At 41.2% G+C, this 9,163-nt stretch overlaps 1 long non-coding RNA gene across 1 annotated transcript; it reads left to right on the top strand.

Annotated features, from left to right (window-relative positions):
• Positions 1-1,867: 1,867 nt before the first annotated feature.
• On the top strand, positions 1,868-5,668 carry LOC143509848 (uncharacterized). Its single transcript, XR_013129812.1, has 7 exons — positions 1,868-2,140; positions 3,965-4,170; positions 4,253-4,345; positions 4,739-4,796; positions 4,891-4,979; positions 5,231-5,401; positions 5,581-5,668. It is a non-coding gene; the product is annotated as an uncharacterized LOC143509848 (long non-coding RNA).
• Positions 5,669-9,163: the final 3,495 nt, after the last annotated feature.

Raw genomic sequence — 9,163 nt, 5'->3', positions numbered from 1 at the left:
GACGTGTGAGGTTACTACCTGCATGGGCAAGAATACCTTTGTTCTCGCCATGATGATTTCCTTATGAAACATCTTAATAATGTGGTTATGAAAATAAACAAAACAAAAGAACCTGCTTTATATCACTATATACTCCATTGCTGGGTACAAATAGTGTCAGACTAAAACCACTGAGGAAAAACAAAAAAAATAACAATAAATCTACATGGCTATTTTATTTTAACATTATGAGTATAAGAAATTCAATATGTTTAATATGTCCATGTATCTATTTTCTGATTACTTAAAAAAACCTAAAGGTGAAAAAACCTACTTAAGAAACCTAAAGGTGTGAAATTTGACCAGTAGCAGAGGTATGACTGACAAAGACAAATATAGGAAGGAGGTTTGGTATCATGACGTTCATGTGCTCAGCTGTTTCTCTACAACCCTACAGCTTTATTGCTGTTTTATTTCCCCTCACACCGTTGTTTCAAACTACCATTGATTTCAAATGTAAGACTTCATTATCTCTGCCATCTTATCAGATAAGACGTGCCGGTGTTGGTTAGCCGTGCCATTCTGGGCCATGGACAGAAGATTTGGTGTCACAGCTAACAGAGTACATTTGTTTAGCTTTGTCATGCAGGATGGCCTCACAGCGGGAGACAGGGGGTGGAATTTCACTAGGAGGTAACAGGTCAACCCCAGAACACAGCCCGTACATCAGAAGGGGCTTGTAAAATGGACTGTCAGGCTGTGCCCAGTGGGTATATGAGAAACTGACACAACCTTCTTATGAGGTCTTCCCACATGTGTCACTCCTGTAAAAATACTGTCAACACCTAAACATGAGTCACTGAAATGGAATGCAGACTAACGGAACATTAACAGGTTACTGGCAAATTCCCAAGGATATTTAGTTGCATGGTAGCCATGGTTGTTGATGTGGAATAGCCATGTCAGAAATCACTAATCCCAGTGATTCAGAAAAGTATAATCCTGAAACAGGCTGTCTGCAATTCGTCTAGCAGAAAGCACACAGTTGAAATCCACCACTTCAATGAAGGACAATCAATTCATCAGCCAGAAGGTCAGGTGATACCCACACAAAACGAACAATCCAAAATTGGTAAAAGGGTCAGAAACAGAAGGCACACCAAATCTAGACAAAACCACACACAAGAGACTTTGCATCTAATTAAAAGAGTCCAAGGGTTTAAATGGGGGGATATGAGTATGTGGGTATAGGGGTTTAAATGGGGGGGGTATGGGTATGTGGATACAGGGGTATAAATGGGGGGTATGGGTATGTGGGTACAGGGGTTTAAATGGGGGTATGGGTATGTGGGTACAGGGGTTTAAATGGGGGATATGGGTATGTGGGTACAGGGGTTTAAATGGGGGTATGGGTATGTGGGTACAGGGGTTTAAATGGGGGGGTATGGGTATGTGGGTACAGGGGTCTGGCCAGAGACTGCAGGTAGGTAGCTGGAGATGTGATAGAGCCGCACATTAACTTATGTACATATTTTACATATTAACAATATCTCACTTAAACAGAAAGTCTAACCTTAACCCAAAACAAAACGGAGTTGTAGCAATAATAGTAACTGTCAGTTGTTATCCGATTTTTTATTTACTAGTTCTATTCTTAAACTGTGTTTAATGCTGATTTGTCTGTGAACAAAACTGTTCTTGGTCATTTTTCATAACATATGGGTCCTGCATCCAGACTGTTATATTTAACTACTCTTCCAGTTTACGAATTTTGTAATAAATAGCTCAGTTTCCTATTTTCAATTGGTACTACACAATATACTCCTCATGTTCATGTAATAAGGATTAATTATTGGCTGCTTGCCTCAGGAATCCACAAGCTCTCACATAAAAGGATCAACACTCTCTTACACATTTACATGTTCATCAACATGCTAATTTCACGCTCCCACTCTGAATGCACGTCGCAGTTTCATTCAAACATCACGTACTATCAGAAAGCAAACATGAACATTGACAGAAAGCAAAAATCTACAAAAGTCTGCTTTCCCCACAGGGTATCGGCGTTAGCTCCGCGGCTAACTCCAGTGCAGAAGGCTGTCTGGGCAAACGCAGAGCAGTGTGGCCAGACTGGGGTGTCGTCTGCTCTGGGATCACGTCTGTATGTCCACCTCTTGTTTGTCTTTTGGTTTGCACTGTCTAACCCGGTTGGCACAGTTTGCTTATCTTGCTAATTGCTTCCTCTGTCTGTTGAGTGCAACATTAACTTTGTGTATGTGGTCAAGGTTCCGAATTTTAAAACGGGACGACCGTGGCACTTGGCCAGTTTCTGCATTTGGTTTTTTCTGACATTGTGAAATTCTGGCATACAATCAACATGTTTTTGCGATATGCAGAGGCCAATATCCTTGCAGTGCTAATCTAAGTCCATCTGGACAAAAACGAACACCTGGTTAGTTCAATACTAGGGAAGCTGCAAATGGAAAATCTGTGAAAAACACTGTACAACAAACCAGTGGAAAGACCAACAAAATACTTCTTTGCAAGTACAGCTGATTTCCATAAAATATGAATAAAATCGTAATAATTATCCCTACACATACAATTATTTATATGTGCGTGCACACACATACACACACACAAACACACACACACACACACACACACACACACACACACACAGTTGAAACTGACATGAAAGCAGCAAAGATGTGTGTTCTTTCCATCAGAATGTTGTCAGGAGCAAGAAGTAACATCATATTAACACAAACATGAGATATGTGTTAGAGGATATTTGTGTTTCTTTATGGTAAGTCATTTGAAGAACAATGTTTTCAGTGTATATCTTAAATAATGTCTGCTTGATTGTAATCGACCAGCTCACGTGTATGTGTGCCTTGCTAAGAAAGTGTCATGCTACTGAAAACTTACTTTTGCTCTCTGAAATTGATAGCATATGAAGAATCTAAGAACCTAAGAGAAACCGATGACAGTCTGAAGTAAAGCCATGTGCAAATGAACATTTTGACACGAATAACAAAACAAAATTGATTCTGGAACTGATAAATAACAACATGTAATTTCATTAATTATACTGAAGGACAGCTGTGTGGGGCTGAACTGTCTGTTTTCCCTTATTCAAACAGGACATCATTGGATGCAGCATTGTAATTTTTACCTGTGTAACCTGGTTTATCAAATACACTAACATTTAGGATTTTAACATTATATTTAGGATTAGTGTAACCAACGCCTAGTCCAGCAAGTCATAGCCAAAGTAATAAACTGACAGAGAACATGCAGCTTTTGGCCACTGGGTGATGCAGTCTCAGAGTCTGGTGAAAGCGATATGATGTCCGGGTTATCCGTCTGTGAGGGGATTTGGTCATTCTGTTACCCAGAGGGGGCCCTCAGTGACCTAGCTACGGCTTTGGTTTGTCAGCTAGAGTTTATCAAACTGTATGACCTACAGAATACATGGAATAAACAGTGTTTGTTGAAGTTGTTAGCTTGTGATAGAAAGATTAGCTATTTATGAAAATATCTACATCTAAGAAAACTCTCAGTATATAACATAAAACATTAATCTGATGTAAGTCCAATCAAGCCATTATCAAAGGAAAATTTTGACTATTTCAAGAATAAAATATTAGCTATTTCATTTACTACAGAGTAAAAATATATATATTTATTATTAAATAATAAATGTTAATAATGAACATGTTTTGAATATTTAGGGATATTTAGATTAGGCTGAGGTAATAAAAAGAAAATTCAAAGGTGTGCAAATCAAACTCAGAGAACACTGATGGTGCACATACACTATACATAACTGTGAATATAGATCATATTGTGCATTCCTTTCATATGTCTGAATTATTTAATAAGTAATTATATTGATTTAATTTAATTAATAATATTTAAAGAAATTAATACTCATGCAGTCTTAAAATTATGCCCTGTCTATTCTTATCTTGATTTTAAGTGTCCAGGAGGAGCTGACGTGAAAATGATCAAACGAATGGTGAAATCCCAGACAGAGAAAATGAAAAAATATAAAGGAAATCAATAGAAGCAGTCACTCTTCAAAGGTCGCCATGACGTCCAGCCACAGGCCCCTCCCAGTCATCTAGTGTGTGACGTGGTCCTCACCAACACATCAAGTGCCATGACTGTAGATGATCACTGGAGGTAGGACCGGGAAACTGGATGTGATGTGGGGACCTGTGAGGATCTTCACCTCACACTGCTCTCCTCTCTTTCTGTTCTTCAGTGTAGTCTGTCTCTTCCTCCAAGACCACATCAGAGGACACACAGTTCTGCTGGACGCGATTTAGATGTCACCACGGGAATCGAGAGGTCAAAGGTGGATCTGTCATACTTGATAGTCACCATATATCACTGAACGTCAGTGTCGCGTGAAAGTGTCTAGTAAAATGGGTCTGACTAAAAACGTGGTATCACATTTACATTGCGCTGGGGAACAGGCATTATTCTTATTGTGTTATTTCTTGCATATATTTTGCTTACATCATGATCATTTTAGGAGTCTTAAGTCATTTAGAGTCATTACTAAGGATGCATTTGAGATGATATTTAACTAACACTTAGCACTATGGTGATGTATATCACTGTGAAATAAATTATCTTTATTTTGTGTACAAAAAATGGAATGTATGGAATATGTCTTTTGTTTTGGCCAATAAGTCTTGGTAACCCTGACAGAGTGCAGACTATAATAATCAACATCACTTAACAGACATCAACAAGCGGATGGTAAGGGAGCCCAGCGTCGTTCTACACTGTGTGATTTACAGGTACAGTATTTAGCAGATGTCTTTGACCAAAACAGTTTATAAAAGTCCTTGTTTGTTTCCATGGACGTAAACCCTACAACTGCTATGTTTGCAGTTCTAATAAAATCCACCGTTACTGCCACCATTCAAACGCCAAAGTCTACATCATCACTGTATGAAATGGATGTCACACAATTCTCGCCGGTAACTTTAACAAAATGCTCTTGCTATTTTTACTGCTCAATATCTAGACTGGATATCATGGCCTGTTTATAGACTGAAAAGGCAGATCTTGTGTGAAGCAACATTTTAAAGGATATTCCACAAAATTTATAAAGACGTATGTGTTCTCCAGGGTTCACTGCTGGGTGCTGCTAACACTCTGCTGTACAACGAGTCGTAAAACAGATCATTTGATAAATGTGATGAACCGCCACATCTCTGTTTTCTTGCAGTGAGACTCACACATGCTGCATCTGTGACTGGTCCTAAAATCACAAACTGGGGTCTCTAACATGGAAACTGAGAGTAATTCAAATCACATGCTTCCAGCTGGGAAACCAAACCAGGACGTTGTGACTTTATCATCATCAGAAGCTGATGTTCAAAGGTTTGGTGCATGCCAGGTTAGTGACAGACTGATCTGTAAGGGCTTCATGGCAGAACCCTAACTCAAAACAGCAAAGAAAGCTTAAATTATTAGGTGATTTTACATGAGGTCAACTGTCTAATGGTTTCTAAAAATCTGTAAGGAATATTATCATTTTTAGCACATTAATCAGTTAAATTATTGTATGACTTGCAGACACTGAACTCCTGCTGATCTGAAAGTTTTGAACACATCGCCATATTGCATTTCAATACTGGGAGGAGAAATGAAGCGAAAAGATGTGCAACAGACTGCTATGCATATTCATTAGTCCATTAGCATGCTGGCATCCAAGAACAATTTGTCCTTATCAGGGATACACAAGAAAGTCATTATTTCCTATAATAAACAGTAGGTTAAATAAGGTGAGGCACAATTGACAGTTGATGACCACAATTTTTAATTAGCTTGTTGTCAGAGTGACGCACTAATGTCTGTGCTGGGCCCAATACTGGTCCAAATACATAAGATTGTTATTCAGTTCTCCAAAGAGCATGGCCTTTATGTGCTTATCTATTACAACGCTAAAATAAAAAACAATATCCCAAAAAGCCAACTGTGCCAAAAAGCAATGCTGTTGATTTCCTCTGTGAGCCATTGCTGGCACAAAGGCTATAGCCATGTGTTCTACTACACTCGTGAACATATCTAATCAAGGCCAGCATCAGGCAGGCCAAACTCCATTTCCCAGAAAGCAAGTGGTAGTCAACGGGATTGACTGTTTATCTGTACAGTCTGTGACATTGTCCCAACATGGAAATGTGCCAAGTTTAAAATCAGAAACATTTTAAATTACAGTGAGTTTTGGTGACATATCTTAACCTAAAACACAATTAAATATTGTGAGGTAGAAGGTAAACTTCTCTGCCTCTTTATTGAACATAGTTAACTGAACTCTCCACCATACAGCTTAAGTCTGACCCCAAATGACCTCCACTTCCTGCAGGGTGTAGCCAATCCAATCTTTGCAGTCCACACAGCACGATCAATGTGTTCCAGACATACCAATTGTTGTCTGGCCCTGAAATCCCAGTTTTAAACTTTTAATTAACAGCGTGAACTATTGAGTGCAAGTTTGAAGACCCGATGCTTGAGTTTTGCTCAGAGGAAGTTTCAGGTGGGACGCAGGTGGGACGCAGGTGGGACGCAGGTAGGACGCAGGTGGGACGCAGGTGGGACGCAGGTGGGACGCAGGTAGGACGCAGGTAGGACGCAGGTGGGACGCAGGTGGGACGCAGGTGGGACGCAGGTAGGACGCAGGTGGGACGCAGGTGGGACGCAGGTGGGACGCAGGTAGGACGCAGGTGGGACGCAGGTAGGACGCAGGTGGGACGCAGGTAGGACGCAGGTGGGACGCAGGTGGGACGCAGGTGGGACGCAGGTAGGACGCAGGTGGGACGCAGGTGGGACGCAGGTAGGACGCAGGTGGGACGCAGGTAGGACGCAGGTGGGACGCAGGTGGGACGCAGGTAGGACGCAGGTAAACACACTTGAGTTGATGTGTGCACACAGGACCACATGATGAAAAAGAGTCACGTGGTGAACGCAGATCACGCCCGTCACAAACGGTTCTGTCCTCTGGGCCTTGGCAAGAGGTGCAGCAACATCAAAACTGGGCCTGATTTAGAAACGGTGTCCACCCCCAGGCTGTCTGCATTCTGAAAAGCAGCCACACTGACTCCCTTCCAACACAGGCTCTCACACGGAGAATGGTTCATGAATTCCAGTCTCTGCAGTAACACACACACACTGTCAAGTATTCTCTTTAATAAATGTTAAATGTTGAACTATGTTTTGCTCTTAGGCATCTGCATAAATTGACTGAATTATTCTATTCATTGAAATCTGCTTCCAAATCACATAGTTTGCTATTACTTTGAGTGCACTTGCAAGTGGCAAACAAATGTCATCTGAAGTTACACACCGTTAGTGAGTCACCACTGTATGTAGGGTCGTGTATGTCACTGATCTGGTGTTTGTGAGTTTCTCTGTTTTGGATGTCCAGGAAGACGGATACCACAACCGCTGGTCAGAGTATCAACTCCTCACCTGTAGACTTTTGGAACGTAGGGTCAGCAGCATGTAGGATGGTTTATATTAATACCTTCACTGTATACCTAATACATAACATGATAAAAACAAACAAGGTGTGTCCAAACATCTGAGTGGTAAAGTAGCTACACATCTCACACAAAGCTCTTGTCACTGCAAGCTTTTCCCCTCTACTGCAGAAGCTTACAGCCATGTCAGCAGATTTAAAACGCTATATCTCATGTCACTGGGCGTAAAGTTGCCTCCGAAAATCAGACATAATGAAAGCAGATGCCCAGTGACGTAAGGAAGGTCACGAGCATGGTGTACGAATGTAGGTGACAGGACAATACAAACGACCCTCAGGATTCTGCTCCTCTCTTTGTTTCTAACTCATTAGTGTACGAGACAGTGACCTGCGAGACTGTCTCCTTCACCAGTCCTGTCCTGTCCTTCACCAGTGCTGTCCTGTTGTCTCCTTCACCAGTCCTGTCTCCCACCTGTCCCAGTCCAAATGTTATTCTTACTGGTGACGAGAACGAATAATAAATTATGCCAGAAAGAGTCCACCCAGTGTTTTAAGCAGTGAGTCTGGGATATATATTTTTTGCATTGTTGGTGGTTTGAGGTGAGCATAAGGTTCGTGAGAAAAAAAGATTTGTTATAGAACTTCAGGCATGGTTCATGGTCAAGTTAGGAGAGCAAGCACTGCTCTAAATCTTAACCCAGAGTCAACAGTGGCCTTTTGCTCACACCTGAACAGGGTGTTGGTCTTAGATATAGGACATGACATCACCATCATGAACCTCTGTCATATTTCGCTGCCTATATTTTTAGAGCTCACGTGACAGTCAGTCCTACAGTGTGCACAGGGGAATATAGCACAAGGTAAGAAATGTCCCCTCTACGGTAGGGTCACCCCAGTGTAATCCATGACATTTGCTCTCCTAAAGCTCCAGTTCTCTTTTAACATGGTTCTAGTTCAGAGGGTTAATTACAGCGCAAGCAAACCTCACCAGATGAAGCCTGATATTCCAAAAATATATGCTAAGTTAATAGGCTAAAGGCAAGGAGAACATTTCACAGACATCGTCATTGCAATTCATCTGTATGAAAGCAAATCCATGGAGGTGGGCATATAATGGAGATACTGGTTCCTCCTGGACACTACAGACAACAGCACGCCGGCCACCTGAAGGGTCGCAGGGTTCATTCAGAGGCCAGTCAGTAATTACAGTGCCTCCTCAGGCCTGAAGACCACATGTCCACAAACATCTACTGTGTTGTTCTGGGGAGCATGTCAGCTTCAAATAAAGCCAATACAGAAATTGACTGGCAGCATTTTAAAGAAGGACGGGAGTGAGATCAAAGACTGCCTTCTTTCCTCTAGCCAAACAATGCATGTTCAGAATCATTACATCTTAACACTTAAGTCTGCTCTCTAATCATAGTCCAGTTGTTCAGGCCTGAAAATGTATTACTTGTATTTGAGTTTAATGACGTAATAAATCTTGTCCAAAACAGCTGCTTCAGGCTAGTTCAAAAAGGTTACGATTAGAGCCAAGATGAAAGCTTTTGTGTCATGGTAACACTGTTGATTCTTAGTATATGGAGTCTAGGGCCATCTCATTATTGGAGCGTGAAATACACAAACGTAAGTGAACTACATTAAGAACATGCAGAGGAAACTCAGGGCCTGGAAGCATCT

This window comes from Brachyhypopomus gauderio, chromosome 3 (assembly GCF_052324685.1).
Source record: "Brachyhypopomus gauderio isolate BG-103 chromosome 3, BGAUD_0.2, whole genome shotgun sequence".
In the NCBI taxonomy this organism is placed as follows: Eukaryota; Metazoa; Chordata; class Actinopteri; order Gymnotiformes; family Hypopomidae; genus Brachyhypopomus; species Brachyhypopomus gauderio.
This window is presented reverse-complemented; position numbering and strand designations above follow the sequence as displayed.